The 17,244-nt window shown below is 42.2% G+C and overlaps 1 protein-coding gene across 1 annotated transcript in view; it reads right to left on the bottom strand.

Annotated features, from left to right (window-relative positions):
- snd1 (staphylococcal nuclease and tudor domain containing 1) overlaps positions 1–17,244 on the bottom strand; it is a 166,175-nt gene that overhangs the window by 43,642 nt on the left and 105,289 nt on the right. The gene's annotated exons all lie outside the window — the stretch shown is intronic.

The following is a 17,244-nucleotide window of genomic DNA, read 5'->3' as shown; positions in this document are numbered from 1 at the left end:
AGCCTTTTTTTAGAACCTCACATCAAAAGGCTTTAAGCTACACATAAGAACAGAAAGGGAACGCATTTACTTGTGATTCATTTTATCCTGTTTAGATGCTAGGTGCGAGCTTCACTCATACAATACAACAAGAGTGGTATCAAAGGGAAGTATTGGAAAGTCAGTAAAGGATGCATATTCAAGTGAAAAGTTAAACACTGCCTGAACTCTTTTTGCTGTAAATCCAGTCCCTCTGGTACTCAATGTAGTACAACACTCACACTGAGTGCTAAAATCTACCCAAAAAGTGATGCTTTGTACCTCTGCATTTCCATTCTATGTCAGTATTCCTGCCTGATATTATGTACACAAGAAAAACAGGCACTAGAATTTTTTGTGGATTGGCATACAAAATGAGAAAAAGCTCATTAGAAATCTGCATTGAAGTCACGTTAATGAGTGGGACAGGTTGGCATGGCAGAAAGGTGGACGACCCTGGATTTCCCGTTACTCGATGATGTTGTCTGTATTGACTAAACCATTAGAGGTGGTGAATGATCAACAAGACGGACAATTGCTTCACTGAGGCCCAATCTGCAATAACACAGCTTCTATGACTAAGCTGCATCCTCTTAAAGTCATAGATCACAATTTTTCATTTATGTTTGTATATACTGTATGTATGAGTATATGTTATTTACTTTGTAATATACTATATTTATAATCAAATTTAACTTTTAAAAATCCATATTTTAGGATGCATGGGTAGTATACCAATACCCGAAACAACTCAGGGTTATTTGGAACTGTACCTTTGAATTTGGATGCGCGGTCCACATTGTGTTGGAGGCAGTTAGACCTTGTTATTGCTATTATTATTAGGCCTGTTAATGAAACCAAACAAAGGTACAATATCCTCACGCAATAAAACCACAAAAAACAAAAACAAAAATCCGTACATACATAAATGACAACAAATTACATGACCAATTCAGTAGAGCAGAAATAACAATAACTATAATTATCAAGGATTAATATTTACACGGTTCCCTTGACAGACAGTTGAAAGGTTAATGGCTAGTGAATGGTTGTTTCTATAAATACAAGTAGTGCTGTTATTAACTTAATACGAGGTTATGGGGGGCTGTCAGTGAGAAAATCCCCCTTTACAAAATATATATATATATATATATATAAATAAAAAAAGAATATTCTTCATGTGGCAAATTCAATAACAAAAAAAAAAAAAAAACCTGTCTTTCCTCCTCTTTGCTGCTAAGTGCATGTGTTCCCTTTTCAGCTCAGGCTTTTCAAACCAGTATGACTCCATGCCAATAACTGATGTGACGAGAGGCTGGTGTCAGGTAAATCCTTGGAGCTGATAAAAAGGTACAACACAGCTTACCTGACTGACAGGCGGGATACCGCGGTTCCCCCCACTTTAGTTTATCAACTGTATGTGACACAGTAGACCAGAGGCCACTTCAGTTTTCTTGACAACCCCCAATTCAAATTGAGTAACCTCCATGTGGAAAAAAAAAAAGTTGTCTCTATCGATCTTCATTGGACAGTGAGTTGAGTGACAGGTGTCAGGGTAGCCCAATCACTCTTGCACAGTAAAGAGGAAAGACATGAACCCAATACAACAGCCTGTCCCTAAAAGGTTTGGCTCCAGGGGGTTAAGAGGGGTGGTTGATGGTAGGTTAACCCTGATCACTCACCTTGTCGTGGTAGGATAAGTAAGGAAGTGAGGAAGTAGAACTGATTTACAGAAGGTGCGTTTGTGCACAGGCTTCCACGTCATTCCTTCCCCGCTGTCCTCATATTTAGATTTATTGCATGGCAGCCTTGCATCGTAAAACATACAGACTGGGCTAAGCACACACAAATATGTATGCGCACAGAGGCACGGTTGTGGCCTTGGGAAGAATTGGTCCAGGTTGAGCTACGATGTGGTGGCGACATCGTTCCTGCTACAGTGGGCTAATACAGCACGACTGCTTATGGGCCTGCAAGGCCACACACGTGGACATGGTAACAAAACATGTCAGCTGCACACAGGCGTATTTGACGAGCTGTAAAAACTGAAATCACACAACACCAGTATATCATGTTTGGAAAGGCAATTGGTTTACCATCAAACATCAAGCAATTTTTATCTCTTTTTATCTTTTATCTCTATGAGAGTATAGCACTTCCTACTTTGCAACTGTAGGAAGAAGCAAGAAAAAATAACAAGACAGCAATTTATTGCTTTTGTATTGGGTATTTTTCACAAGAAAAACAAAACAAAAAAAACCACTGGATTCCATTAAGGTTTCTGGGTGCTGACTTTTTCCAAAGACCAATTTTAAAAAAAGATCTAGGTTCAAGCTGAGGTTACACTGACTGAGGATTTCAACTCTTGGATACACTGCCCACCACTGGAACCCAATCAATCCTAATCCTCTTAAATAAGAATATTAGAAAATAGGTGTCCACTTTCACGTCCCAAGTCAAACACTGAGGGGAAGAGAGGGAAAGCGGGAGAGGGCTGGAGGAATGAGTCTCTTGGATGTGGTTACTTAGCAGATAAATTATGCATTAAAACTGCACAGGTGGCGCGGGACAGGGTTTTTAGGTGAAGGGAGGGAGCCGAGCAGCTGGGGAATTCATAACAGAAACGGGAGAGCAAGCGAAGGAGAGAGGGAGAAGAAGAGAGAAAGAGATACTCCCTAGCTCCATATCACAGCCAACAGATGTTCTCCCATCACAGAGGCGGCAGGCAGGCGGCGAGGCTACTCAACCCCGGCTTACACGGCTAATATGACCCCCCCTTATGCTGCCCCACCCACCCACACACACACCCACACCCACACACACACACACACACACACACACACACACACACACACACACACACACACACACACACACACACACACACACACACACACACTCTCGAGGGCTTGGAAACGACCTAAGGCTATCATGGTGGCAACTTGTTACACTTTTTAAATTGGCACAAATTGATCCACTTAGGTGTGTGTATGTGTGTGTCACGGTGGGGGGTGGGAGCAGGTCTGTCGGCCTGCTGACAAAGTACTATTAGCGACAAGTAAGTTTATCTATAGAGCACCTTCCGAAAGCAGACGTCACAAAGTGCTTCACAAGAAAAGACAAAACGGAAAATTAAAGACAGAAACAGACATGACACGCAGATATAAAGGAATGGACATCAAAAGCATAATCAAGTACTAACTTGCACCTGATAAAGATTGGTGGTATGTGTGAACTGAAGGGGGGCATGGTGTTACCATGGAAACATGGAAGAGTGGGTGATATGTGCACACACAAACCCACACCTGTACTGCCGTCCTCATGGGCGCCACCCTACTCAGCCGGTATGGAAAACCAGAAGGCTGAGAGTACGTACCAAGCATTGCTCACAGATCACACACACGAAACCACACACATCGTCCCTGGAGGCAGTCACTCCAACATATGCCTTATGTCAAGGGGGGGCCGTTTTTTTTCGTTTTGTTTTTGAAGCAGCGAGTGTGTCTATCTGCAGTCATTAAAAGATGATCAAGCCGAGCAAGATGTCGTCAGAGCAAAACAAAAGCAGCACTGGGGAATAAGCATGCAATTAAAGCCGACCAGCTGCAAGCGTGAGGGCACATGATGCAAACACTCAATCTTCAAATGGCGTAAATAGAGAGGCAGAAAAAAACGGGACAGAAGAGACAAAATAATTAAGCTGTAGCTAAGAAAAACACCTTGTCTGGTATCATGATAACCTTGATAAAAAATGAGGTGCTGTCAGAAGGAGGGTACAGAGGAACACGAGCACTCATTTAGAGGTTTGCTTGATTTGTGTTTGATCAAACTCGGAAGTCATCAGCTATCGATGGCAATTTAGCCTCTGGATATCCAAATAAAGGATATGCGGGCCAGTCATTGTTCACAGTGCGACTAGCAACTTCAGACACAAACAAAAAGAACGACTGATATCTGCTTATGAATGCAGATAAATTACAAAAGTTAATAGGAAGCTAAATCATCATCAGGCGGTAGCTGATGGGTTCCATGATTGCTCCCAATCTGTCTAGTACTTATTACTTTTAAGTACTTTTTAGAGTGCATTTTGCCTCTTCTGCTCCCCACATGGATTGTAAACTTGCATGCAACCAAAGCCCACTCAAATGTGACTGGTCAATAGTCAATACTACTCCAATACAAACAGAATCTTGTCTCTTGCCTACAGATTCTGCCTTAATTTGTATATGTATATTTATAGAGACTAGAGGTTGATTGGTATTTTGGTATTATTGGTTTGCTTTTCCTACACTGATTTTGCATTTGTGACCCGCCCCCCCATCTTTGTCCTTCAAATTAATTCTGTGTTGATTCCGCCTTCAACAGCCGTTCCCATGACCTTGATGCCAAATGGGTGAAGTTCCGTCTCTTTTAATAAATACGCCCACCTGACTAAACAGCATGCAGGATGAAAGTGGGCTGAAATTAACAATGAATGCACAGCATTTTAGCCCACACCCTGTTCCTTCTGTCCTCCGTTTGTCCCTTTCATCCTCTGTAAGATATGTTATTGTTTATCAACGCAGGCGGATTATTGTCCGTGAGAGCGCGCTCTCTGTCTGATCACTGGAAATGATAGGAGAGCTTAAAGTAACAAAGAGAGGAAGAGAAAGAGGAAAGAAATGAACGGGTAAAAAGTAGAGTGATTATGAAATAGGACTACCTCAATGTTACAATGTATAAGTATGCAATTAAAAGGCAATTAATCAACTTTTTAATTAACAGCCTGGTCTGTCCCGGGTTGCCACAGTGTTGCCATGACGACTGGTTTTCCAGGGTGGCGTTATCTCTCCTCTTCTGTCTCTTTCTCTGTAGAAGACTCCAGATCATTTTTCTCTCCGATCACACCTTCCACTCCATTGTTTTTCCACTCCCCATGTTCTCTACATGGTAGAAGCAGCTAAATATAATAAACGTACGAAAAGGAGGTAGCGATGGAAGGAGGAAAGCAAAACTGGTGGGGGATTAAGGGAACAGGAGATATGAAGGATAGAGAGTGACAGAGAGGTTAATATGGATCTGGCAATAGCGAGGAGCGGCGACGGAAAGTGGGAGGGATAACTAGACGAAAGCGAGAGAAACAGAAAAGGGAGGGAGAGAGGACTTAGGGGAGAAAAAGATGGCAATATTATCACATCAGAGGTAAAGCCCCTTAAAAGTCTCTGGATCGCTTCCCACATCTCACAATTTGTACAGTGATTTAAAAGGTCTGGTGTTGCTCTTGTGAATAACTGCTTTAACTAGGTTGAGAAACAGCTACAACTAATCAGCATCGTTTTTGGAGGGACGAAGGTTGGCATCGTCTTCTACGTGTGCCAGAGCAAAAACCCAAACACACTATACTATAGTGACCCCCTCAAATACTTATTCCTTGATTGCAATCACAGATGTGGAGAAAAATAAGCTAAGAGGCTGGGCCTGATGATCACATGGCTTGCAGTTCACCGCAGCAGTAAAATAGTAAATGGATACATAGGCATTGATCAGCATGTTATATCTGGTAGAAACTTATTCACAAAGTAAAACACGTCCCACTTCCTGTAGGGATTGAGGTATCCTTGTATATTGTTATACAACAGTGACTCAGCTGTTTCAAGTGTCAATTTTGTCAACCACTCTAAAGCCAAAAGCTGTGCCCCAAGTACTAGTATAAGAATATTTATTTATTAATCCCCAATGAGGAAATTTTTTTTTTCACTAAAATTTTTATTAGGCTGAAAGTAACATTTCGGAACCATGTAAAATTTTCTGCCGAGATTTATACTGGCACATAGAGGAAGTAGCACAAATAACCGAGAACAGAAAGTAATGTGGCAAAAATTTGGGGGAAAAAGACAGAAACTAACAAAAAAAGAGACAAGGAGGCTCAGGGAGACTGGTACAACAGCGGGAATCGGAAGCGCAGTGATGACGAGAGAGCCTGTTTATGTAACTGTCTGTCTCTCCCTAAGGCATGAGAGAGAGAGAGGAGAGAGAAAGAGAGAGAGGAAGAAAGGGCGACTCTGTAAAATGCACAAAAACACACTTGCAAAACTAGCAGAGTAGTCCCATTCTCTAGATTTAGAGTGTTTTCTGCAGGCTACCCAACCAGGAGACTGAACACAGTAAATGTGGACTGACCTAAATTACTAGAGGAAATGCCTAAGAATTCAATCAAAAATTCTCTCAAACCTGGATCTTTACCAAAAAAAAGAAATTGTCATGTTGGTGAAAAAGGCAACTGAGGAGGAGAGGCAAAGAGTTATTTCAGCTTCCTTGCCCACCCTGTTAATAAACCCTTCCACTTCCCTCTTTAGTTTGACTGATGAGACGGAATAGGCCGGGCACACCTCTAATGGTCAGTTAAAGACAAACACGCAGAGTGGAGAATACAGACGTGAACACATTAACGGCAACAGACTCTGTCCATCTGCATACAAATGCTTTTCTACAAACCAGCAATGGAAATCTGGCATCTTATAACTTAACTAGGGTCACAAGAACATATTTCATTTTGTTTGGACAGTGTGACAATCACTGAAGGGCCACTAAAGACACTAAAATACGAGTCTCCGATAAAAAAAAAAAACTTGAGCTGACAGGCAGGGTCCTCTGCGGTTGGCAGGAATGTGGCTGGTGGAGCATGACGCACAAATGATACAGGAAAGAGCAGATACCAGAATGTAAGGTAACATACAGTACGTAGCCACTGCTAACAGGTGACTCATTCAGAGAAACAGCAGGGATTCCAAATTTGTTTTGGGTGCTTTTATTGGAAAACACACTTCGAAGAGGTGCCTTTTGAGTGACTAGAGGACAGTAGAAGCAAAAAAATTGCATCGAGGAATCAATGTACTTTGCATTCTCCTCACACAGAGAAAAGCATTAGAGAGCATGTGAGGTAAGGGGAGAATAATAAATAAGATGCCTAATTCAGGGCTTAGATTGGGAAAGTGCAAAAAGGAGGAGGGGAATAAGGGAGCAAGAAAGAGAAAGAGGTTGAATTAAAGATGAGATGATAAGAAAAAGGAAAAAAAGGGGATGATAGGGGTGTAGGCACTGAAGCAAGAGCAAATGAATGAAAGGAGGAAACAGTGGAAGAGTTGAAGAGGGAAAAAAGTAAGAAAAGCAGAAGAATGAGAGGCGGTAAGCGAGCCGTCGAGAGACGAATGAAAACGAGGAAAAGAATAAGCAAATTCATTTAGGAGTGGAATTATTTGCTCAACCAAGACCAGTCTGCCAATGTGTGGAGGACTCGGTGTCTTTGAGCAGGTAATAAAGAGAACCAATGAGGCATTAGCATCTTCTCCCGATTATGGCCAAGAGTAGATTGTCCTGATCTTTCTTAACCTAAATGAGGCTAGAAGACCCTGAGTATATTGGAGTAACAGCAGCAACATAATAATCATAAATAATAATGCATATTTCAAAAGGTCAGGGGTGCCAGAGGCAAAGAGCACATGTCATGCCTTTTAGGTGACAACAGGCCAGTGGGGCAATGTCAGCAAGGTCTAATCTTAATGCCTTGTAACTAATAAAACCGGAAAACCATTAAACGGGACAAGGTTTGAACCACCAACCAGCAGAGAGAGCATTTAAATGGTGCCCTCAAGACACAAATATTTAGCATTTCATTAGACAGAAGAGGAAAGCAAGGGAAGCAGGGAGGGGTATTTCACTGCCGACCCATATTAAACGGAGCTAAGTGTGGCTCCGAGCAGGGGCCCTAAAAAATGTCAAAGTGTGTGTAAATGACTATAACTTGCGTGTCTCTTATTTTCTAGTGTAAACGCGGACAGCGCACACTGTTTTCTTTCTTCCCCTGATTAAACAAGGACGATTAGAGAGGACACCTGAAGCAGGGCGAAAGTGTGCAGACTTGATGTTTTCACAGCATCTGCCTGATGACTCCAAAAATAAATAAATGTCAGTTATCTGCGGGGGGAAATGTCATCACTGCTTCCACCCGTAATGGATGTTCACATGAATGGAGTGGCCAATACATCATGGCAGGGTTGTGTGTACAAACTGCACCAAGGTGAAAGGAATGTCACCAATACAAGCTATTTTGAGGATAACTAATCAAATACTTTAAACATTTAAAAGTATTTAAAGACTATGTTAACTAAATTACTTTTTATAAAAGGACAAACAAGAAGGAAAGCACATCTATAAAAGGTATTCCATAGAGAAAATGTTCAAGGATAAGTACTTTTAGATAAATATGTACACCATTTAAGTAAACACCCAGAATACTGCATCAATTAATGGCCATTGTACAAGGTAATAACCTTTGTAGCAACTGACTAATCAAAGCTCTGCAGTCCGAGGTCAAATGGGCTGGTGTTAAAATTCAAGGCTGGCTGCCTGTATTCCATGCACTCATTCTAGTGGAGGTAGAAAGCAGTCAGCCACAACCAGTCCTCAGCAAACCAAGTGGAAAAGTGTCTCCTTACAGTGTCCCAGGAGGGACAAAAAAAAAGGAGAACAAATAATCTGCTAGCCCAAGTCCAGTCAGTACATGTCCTTCACACTCACTTTCATCAGCAGAGATGGGGGAGGAATTGGGGCAGAGGAGGAGAGAAAAAAAGAACAGGGAAGCCCCAAGATATAAGAGGCAGGGGGGGACGGAGAAAGGCAGACGGGCAGACCTGGGGGTTTGTGTTTTCTATTGCGGGTGGCGGAGCTGAGCATGTGTTAATCAGCCATAATGCAACGCACTATGTCATATCACATTATGCTCTCTGCCAGCATTTCACCTCCTTTCACTTTTTTCAGACTCTCTCTTCTCCCGTGGCTTCAACCCTTCATCCCAAGAGCGGAGCGGAGCGAAGGGGTGGGTGGGGGGTGTGTAGAGGGCTGGGGGTGGAGGGGTGGGGTAGTAGAGGGGACTGCCTGAGTTTTTCTGCACTGATGAACCAGAGGCAGCCGCAAACCTGCCCCTAAGGACCTCTGCTAAGAGCCCGCAAGAATCCTGTGCATGACTGGAGAAGGGAAAGCACAAGGCCAAGGACATACAGACAAATGCATATAAACACATGAGCAGGATCATATACGTAACAATAAACATGCACACACGCAAGTTAAACAGAACACACAAACAAAACAATGAACGTGGACACCGCACAGTGCTGCAACGGCAAAGCAGCCCGAGCACACAAACGTAGACCTAGACAAAATGTGGCGCTAAACTAAAAGGCCTACTTCCTATTTTTATGCTTCATCAAGTAGAATATTTCATCCGAGAGTGTGTAGTCCTCAGGATTGTCCTGGTGTCCTTGTGGCTGGATACATTTTTCAGATGACATTTTCAAAGTCAGCGTGTAATCCTGCAACTCATGTAAATCTATAATTCAGCACACAGAAGGTGAGACTGCTGAGACGGACTCGCTTCATTGAGCGTGTCTAGTTTTTTAGTTTCTTGCTCATCAAAACGAGTTTGTATGCGTCACTTTGCAGGTGACCGGCATGTGCACGAAAGCGCAGCCCGTGTGTTGGATGGAGAAAGCAGCTGATAAAGATGGAGAGGAATGTTTGTATGTGTATTCACAAGACTGCAAGAGGAGCTGACAGACTGCTGAATTTGCAGCTTGGAAATGGGGAAAAGGAGGATGAAGAGAGAGAGTGAACTGGGGGTTGGGGTGTAAATAACACACACATCACTGGGTCCACTGATCTCTTTCTCTGTCTTCCTGTCTCTCTGCCTCAGGGCACTGAGGGTCCAGCTTGCCATCTTAATGGGGGGGGGATTGTCACCGCAGTGTGTGCATGTGTGCGCCTGTATTTGCAGTAGGTCTGCACATGCTCAAAGTGTGTTTGAGTACGCAGGAGAGAGACAGTGAGAGTATGGTGTGTGCACGTGTGCCGCCTCCCTCCATCTGCAACCAAGTTTGGTGTGTGTGCAAATGTGTACACAGTGCACTGAGAATCATATTATGTAATCTTTTAGCCATATGAAAAAGCCTCCGTCAGCTTTTTGCTTTTGTGTGGTAGGTGGCTCATTCTGTGCACACAGTGCTGAGAAGAAAGATGAAGGCAGGAGTAAACGCACACACTAAAAGGAGGCATACAAACATTACGCCATAGTAAACAAAGAGAAAGGAAATGGTATGCAGTCGCACACAAAAACACACATCTGTACACATTGTGCAGAGAGAAATGCAAAGGCACAACGCGGACACACAAAACTTAAGCCTGGGAATTTGTGGTAGGTGGTAACAGAGTGTACAGTCCTCTCCATCTTTTCCAGAAATGTGAGGTCTCACACGGGTCACCTCTCCCATTGTGGCCACCCTGCAGGCAATAATATCCCCTTGCTGTGATCCCACTGTCCTTTCACACTTGCCAACAAACCCTGCAACCTTCATCTTGCTTGTGTATTGACACGCTGGCAATGAGGCCAAACGTTCCCTCACTGAACATGTTGATGATTTCCAGCATGGGATGGGGTCCCCTGAGCCACTGATCTGAAAGGTGGTAGGCCATCACAAAAGCTTTAGCATTGTTAGGCTGTCTTATAGGGTGTTGCTCTGAACTCCCTACTTTAGTTTATTATAAATTTACTGGATTGTGGTTCAACTTTGATTAAATATTGCCAATATTATTATTTAGCAGTGATTCTGAACAGATCTATAAATTATAGATTAATAAAAACTGAAGATGTTCTGCTGTACTTTAATAAACCGATGCAAAGTAATAACCCAGCTGCGGTATTAAAGTTAAAGTGCTGGAGGCATATTCATTACATTGCACCAGTTATATTCTGACACACTGTTAGTTAGCTTGTGTTGAGGAGGGATTGTGCTGTATTGTACTCTGGTTTCTAATTCTATTTGTGAAGATTAACACAATCATCCTCATAATAACTGTCAGTAGTAGTGGCAGTAGTAGCACTTTGCTTAATACCTTAAATAAAACATAGGTAACATTGTTTTGAAAACAGCCTATAAATAGCTGGTACCTCAAAACCTGGGCACGAAAGATGATTTGGCCACAGCAGGCAGAGGACTGCTGCACCATGACTCATCGAACTGTACTAACCTGTTCATTGCTACTCACAGCTACAACACTGTGTTCTAGTGAGCCAAAGAGATAATGTTGGCGCAAAAAGAAGCCAAGACCTTGGAGTTTAGTGGTTATTTGACTGTTGACTGCTGTTGTGCTGCACTATGTAATACTGTGGACGATATATCTGAAACACTAGCAAGACTAGCATAAATAGATTGCCCAGGGGTGAGGTGATGTACTGTGACTTCTGGCACAGTTTTAGCCACTCATCTCCTAAAGGGCAAGAAAATGCAAATCACCAGTGACATAATGATTCTCCTGGCCCTCCATCTTTGAAATAGCTGAGCAAAATGCTGCCACTGACACCATTTCATTCTCCCATTAGTTTTCTGGTATTTGAAAGGGTCTCTGCACATATCTGACACTATATCTATCTATAGATATATAGATATATCTATATATAGATATATATATATATATCCTCTTAAAACTACCAAGTAAGACAGAAAACAAGATCTACAGGCATTTTAATACATGTGGAAAATGTATTATTCAACCCTCATTTACAGGTACATCACATGTCTGAATAACTGTTGGTTGCTGTGAGATTAGTTACCTTGAATCAGCAGTTTTAAATACAACACCTGCATTATGCATGGTCTGCAGGATGCACGCAATATGCATTTGCTGAAAGTCTTCAGCAGGACTCCAAGTGTATTAAATTAAGATGAAGGAGTTTTCCGGAGTCGGCACTATATGACCAGACAAGTGCCTCTCTTTAAATCCAAAGTTCACCCATTTGAAGCCGCAGAAAGGACAGCTCCGAAACTGTTCTAAAAACAAGTTGTGCAAACTCGTGACCCCGAGAATATAACCAAAGCGGCAAAAATATATCACAGCATATTAAGTAAAGCTTTTCTATTATCTCATTATCCCATTCCAACCTACAGGGGAGAGTGTGTTGCACACAAAGAAACCAAGAATTCAAAGAAGCAAATCATTCCAGACAAATCCAGTGTTAAGAAATGTTTTGGGGTATAATGTGTAACCAAAGAAACCTCTCTGGCATTACCTGGCACATTTGAAAAGGAAGTGGCTTTTATCTACCCACAGGCCACATAACCTCAAATTTTAAAGTGACAAAGACTGGAGTTACAAAGGATTTTAACACAATAACGACGTGGCAGAAATAGACTAGACAACTAGACCTTTCTGTGATGACTAGCATTGTATTTATCCTTTTCACCCCTTTTACCTGCATTCCAAAGAAATCTCAAAAGTGGCTGATAAATCTTAGAACTTCAGCATTGTGCTTAAGAATAACTTCTCCCTCAGCTAGGGCATTTCATTTTCTTCCAGGATTGAGAAGCAGGTTCTTTACCAATCATTCCTCAAATTCCTCAAATGGACTAGACATGTATCTAGCCCGGTCATTAATTTAATATCACTCTGTGTGATTGTCATGGACGTTTTACCTATCTAAACGCCATAGAGCCTCCCTCCATTTGTTAAATCACAATGCAACGCTGACAGCAGTAAGCAATAGATGGGAGAGATAGAAGAGAAGGATGACTGGAATTGTAATACTGGAAGGTGCAATCATCCTGTTTACCCCAGAAAGCCATTAAGGCTCAATTCTTTACAAGGCGATTTGAGTGAGAAAGGTAATAAATATAATGATTTCATGTTCGCCAAAAATCTCAAAGCAAGGAAAGCCAGGGACTAACACCAAAATGGCTAAAGTTAAGGAGATAATTCGCAGGACCAGCATTGGGATTTGGCCAAAAAAAGACCTAAATTAGTGCAACAATGAGTATAGCCAGCAATGAATTAAATGAATGAGACAATTTTAGAGTTATTTCCCTCAAAGCTTCCATAGATGAGCTACTTTAATATTAATCCCCAGCATTTTCCCATGATATTGCCTGGTGACTGCCACAGGTCATTTCACTATGAGAGGCCAAGATTGCAACCCTGAAAGCATTTCAATGGCTTCAGGGTTTAGGAGAGCACTGAGAATATGGTATGAATAGAAAGGGACTGTCATCCATTAAAACCAAACAAGGCTGCGTGTACATAATTCTACAAAGACTATTTACAGAAGACAGAATCCACATGCCACATACATAACGAAAAATTGTCCTCCTTTGTATAAATTATTCTTCTAAATTTATTGAATTGAAATCAATCGAGATAAAACAAAGAATACCGTGTAGATTTTAATAGAAATGCTATTATTGGAAGAGGACAGAATGGAAACCATAATCCTTTTGAGTGAAACTAGTCTACTAAAGGTAAACGTCCTCCAGTCTGGACTCAAGAGACACAAACCTATTAGCTTTGCTAAAAGCCCAATTATCTTGATTCATCCACAGCGTGTTCCTGTTTAGCCAGGTGTGTGATGTGCTGACTGCTGAGAAGACACAGCTTAGATGGGAGGACAGGGAGATGTTGCTTTCTGCACACTCTTTGAAAAACTGTAAGAAATCATAGGTAAAAAGCCAGTGGGTCGGGGGTGGGGATTTCTGGTTAGCTGTCGAAATGTTTGGCTTGCAAGGCAAGCTGCCTGGCCCTTGAGAGACTGAGCCAGAGGCAACTGAAGTGAAATAAAGGGACAAAAATTGCAACATACCAATATAATCAGACATGCTTACAATGCTAGTCAGCCAATCACAGCAAATCTAAGCGCTGTGATTTGCTTTGCAGTACAAAAATGGTCGGTCTGAGCCATGTGATAATGTATACTTGTCAACGGGCCCTTGATCGAAGTCAGTCATGTGGCTGGACTTGCAAGTCTGGATTTCACCCAAAAAGGAGAGAAAGCTGAAACAAGATTATGTACTTCAATCAGGCTCCACCAAGGACACGCCACCGAGCTCAATGTCAAAACGATGCTCGTTCAAGTGCTTTGACAAGTGTCGTTGATGGACGGGTGAAATATAAGGAACAGTGGTACCGGATCTTGGGTTTATGTTTCCGAAGGCTTTTTTTTTTTTTTTTTTTTTTCTCCCAGAAAGGGTACAAATAATGCAGCTGCCTGACTCACTCGGACCACAGCACAGGCTTAGGAAGGAACCGTCCTGCATGATACAAAAACTGTAAAGCAGCAAAGGGGAGCAAGGGCATGACACATGGCATCTGAGAAGACATTAATCCGGTAATTAGGAAGGGATTCAAAAATGATTAGTGAAGGAGGAGAGAAAAAAAAAAAACAGGGGGTGGGGAGGGGGCAAGTGAAGAAGGTGAACATAAGGATTCAAGAAGACTGAAGAGGTTAAAAGAAAGACAGTGGTCTGTGAAGGGGGCTGAGCAGGATTGAAAGAAAGGGGCAGGCAGTCATAAAAGGAGGAGAGTCTTGTGACATGAAATATCTTTAACAGGGGTTGTCATATCCTTTTTCTTTCTCTACTCTCTCTTTTTTCCTCTCTCCCACTCTAAGACCCATCGGAGTGTGTTAATCTCCTTCAAGGTTGGGTAATTACAGCAAAAAAAAAAAAAAACCTTGCTCAACAGGAAGCACACTGGTTATTATTGAGGGCCGATTGTTGATTCACCTTTTCATAATTGGGCCACTACAATTACTAACACGTTTCTTTACTCTGCCTGTTATTAGGTTGCGTTTCTTTCGAGTAAATGTATGGCTTAATATTGACTGAAAACACACTAGCAAAAATCATTCACATCGGCGGATGGTGGAAAGCTCTGAGAAGAACCGAGAGCTTCCAGGAATGTCAATTGATTTCACTCTCATTACTCCGTCTTCATTTCTGAGTGTTTCATCTATTTTTATTTCTGAATTAAAAAAAAAAAAAAAAACCTGTTAAATCTTTGGGGAACTTAAATAACAGCTATAGCCATATGCCTCTGCAGTCAAACTTTGCTCCCAATCCCCTTTGAGGCAAACTGCTACAATCTTGTCAAATTTATTTCTCTCAGCTGCAGCATGGGAATACGGGAACATCATATGAATAACTGCAACGAGCCCTCTCATATTACAATGACAAAATGCAGTGTTTTTGCAACAAGTCTTGTTTACAGAGATGCCTGGTAAGCAAGAATTTGTTTTTCTACCCCTCGGAGAATCCAAATATACACAAGAATGCTTTGCAAAACCAGTCAAGAGATTTAAGAAGAGGGCCTGAGCACTGCTTGGCAACAACTGACTCATTGTTAAAACATGAAATAAGTTTATACAGTGTCCCGGGTCTGTCTTGTAGCTGAATAGTGTAAATGTTAGCACTGAAAGCATGACAATAGGTTCTGACAGGGTGACACGCTTTAAAGAGATTTATGTAAACAATAGCTTAGCCATAAATAACCATAATTGGGAACAGAATTAGAAATGTGCCCAGGCCTACAACGTGAGCTTGTGTGGAGAAATTGGGTTTGCTGTGAGGACTGTTCAAAATATTGTTCCAAGAGATGCTGATATGCAAGATCAAAACATGCTGAGCTCTAAGAAAAGGCTCTTCTTCAAACCCTTTGGAATGCTTCATTTAGAACACAATCACTTTGTCCCACTGGTCTCATTGAAGCAAAAACTCATATTCACTTAAGTCACTCGAACTAAGCAGTTTTGGTTCAGGATGCTACTGCAGAAAGCCTCAATCCCCTTGCTGTCCCGGGTCCCTGCTGGACCACCAACGCAAAGTTTTCTTTAATGAGTGTGTGTGTGTGTGTGTGTGTGTGTGTGTGTGTGTGTACAAACGCACACCCTGACTGCACTTCATTACGACAAACCTTGTTTTCTTGTAGGGACGCCTGACACAGCAGTACCACTGATGTGTTCCATATCCACAGCCGTAGGGACAATAAAGAGAGGGCAATGAGGAAGAGAAGGAAGGAGATGGGAAGAGATGCAATCTACCCTACCTAGCCTCAGCCTACACTCAGACAAAGACCAGCCACAACTTCAAAAGAGAAAGACAGAAAAAAAAAAAAAAAGCCAGGCTCTCAGCTTTTTTCTCGAGATGGTCTCTACGGGTTAATTAGAGCAGCAAGTCCCACCTCATCTGCCTTCAAGTTGCATACTATGCATTCACACACATACAACCAACTGCCCTGTGCTCCATTAACACATAAGATTATCCACTGCACACACCCACACACAAAAACAAATCAGGCTGTGGTTGATCTGTGCACCGGTGCCTGTGGCAAACTAACATCAAACATAATCACTGTCTGTCTGGTCTACTCAGGCCCCATTCTGTCGTCTTTCCTCTCGGCCCTGTCCGCACTCAGGTTAGCTCAAGTCAAAACCTTGTGGTGAAAGTCAATCTGTCTCAACTCTGCAAAGGGGGTCGGAAACCGGTAGTGAAATTGTCATCAGAGGTGTCAGGAAAGTGCCTTCTTGCTGCAAGTTAGATTTAACATGGCAGGGCCGGTGTGCTCACATCGCTGGCAAGATTTCTCTTCTTTTTAAATGCAGACCAAAAAGGTTCACCTGCGTGGCCCTCTCTCGATCATTAGCTCTCTCTTTCACCATTTTGAGAAAAGGAAGACACAGCTGGAGAGTATCTGTGAGAAAAGAGCGAAGCTGAGAGCAAGAAAGACGAGGAGAAACACACTGACTATGAACATGATAGATTCAGAGAAGAGAAACACAGCCCCTCATGGCTCCTGCAATACATCACGTTTATATGGCAAGGAGAGGCATTTGTGTCTCCTAAAGGACCCAAATAGGTACAAGTGAGTGGAAGAGAGAGAATAAAAGAGAAAGAGAGGGGGAGAGAGGGTAAAAGAAATACGTTACAGAGATAGAGAGAAAGAGGACAAGGATGACAGCTGGCCGGGCACTTCATGCATCTGGCAGGGGTGACTCCTAGAGCCATAATGAAAATGCAGGGCGAGATCAGGATCAGTGTGAGAGAGGCCTCCATCCATCAAAGGACTCCCATTGAGGAGAGGAAGCTTCAATGATAATGGAAAATGTGTGGCTATTCTCAACCCCAGATCGAGCATTTCTACATTATTGTAGCTTTAACTAAAGGTTCCTTCCTGCATCCTATCAATACATTAATGCACACTTGCTGTTACTTGTCATGTCTGAATGGGGTGTCATGCTAGATATATTGATGTGTCCTCCTCTACCTTCATGCAGATGCATGCTAAAAAAGCTCAATTTTGTATTAATGAAAGCCAAAGGTCATGGCACCACCTGTCCTAATTGGCTGCCAGGCTGGTGAGGGGGATGGGGATTTG

This window comes from Dicentrarchus labrax, unplaced genomic scaffold (assembly GCF_905237075.1).
Source record: "Dicentrarchus labrax unplaced genomic scaffold, dlabrax2021, whole genome shotgun sequence".
In the NCBI taxonomy this organism is placed as follows: domain Eukaryota; kingdom Metazoa; phylum Chordata; class Actinopteri; family Moronidae; genus Dicentrarchus; species Dicentrarchus labrax.
Note: the sequence above shows the minus strand (reverse complement) of the source record. Positions and strands in the feature narration are given on the sequence as shown.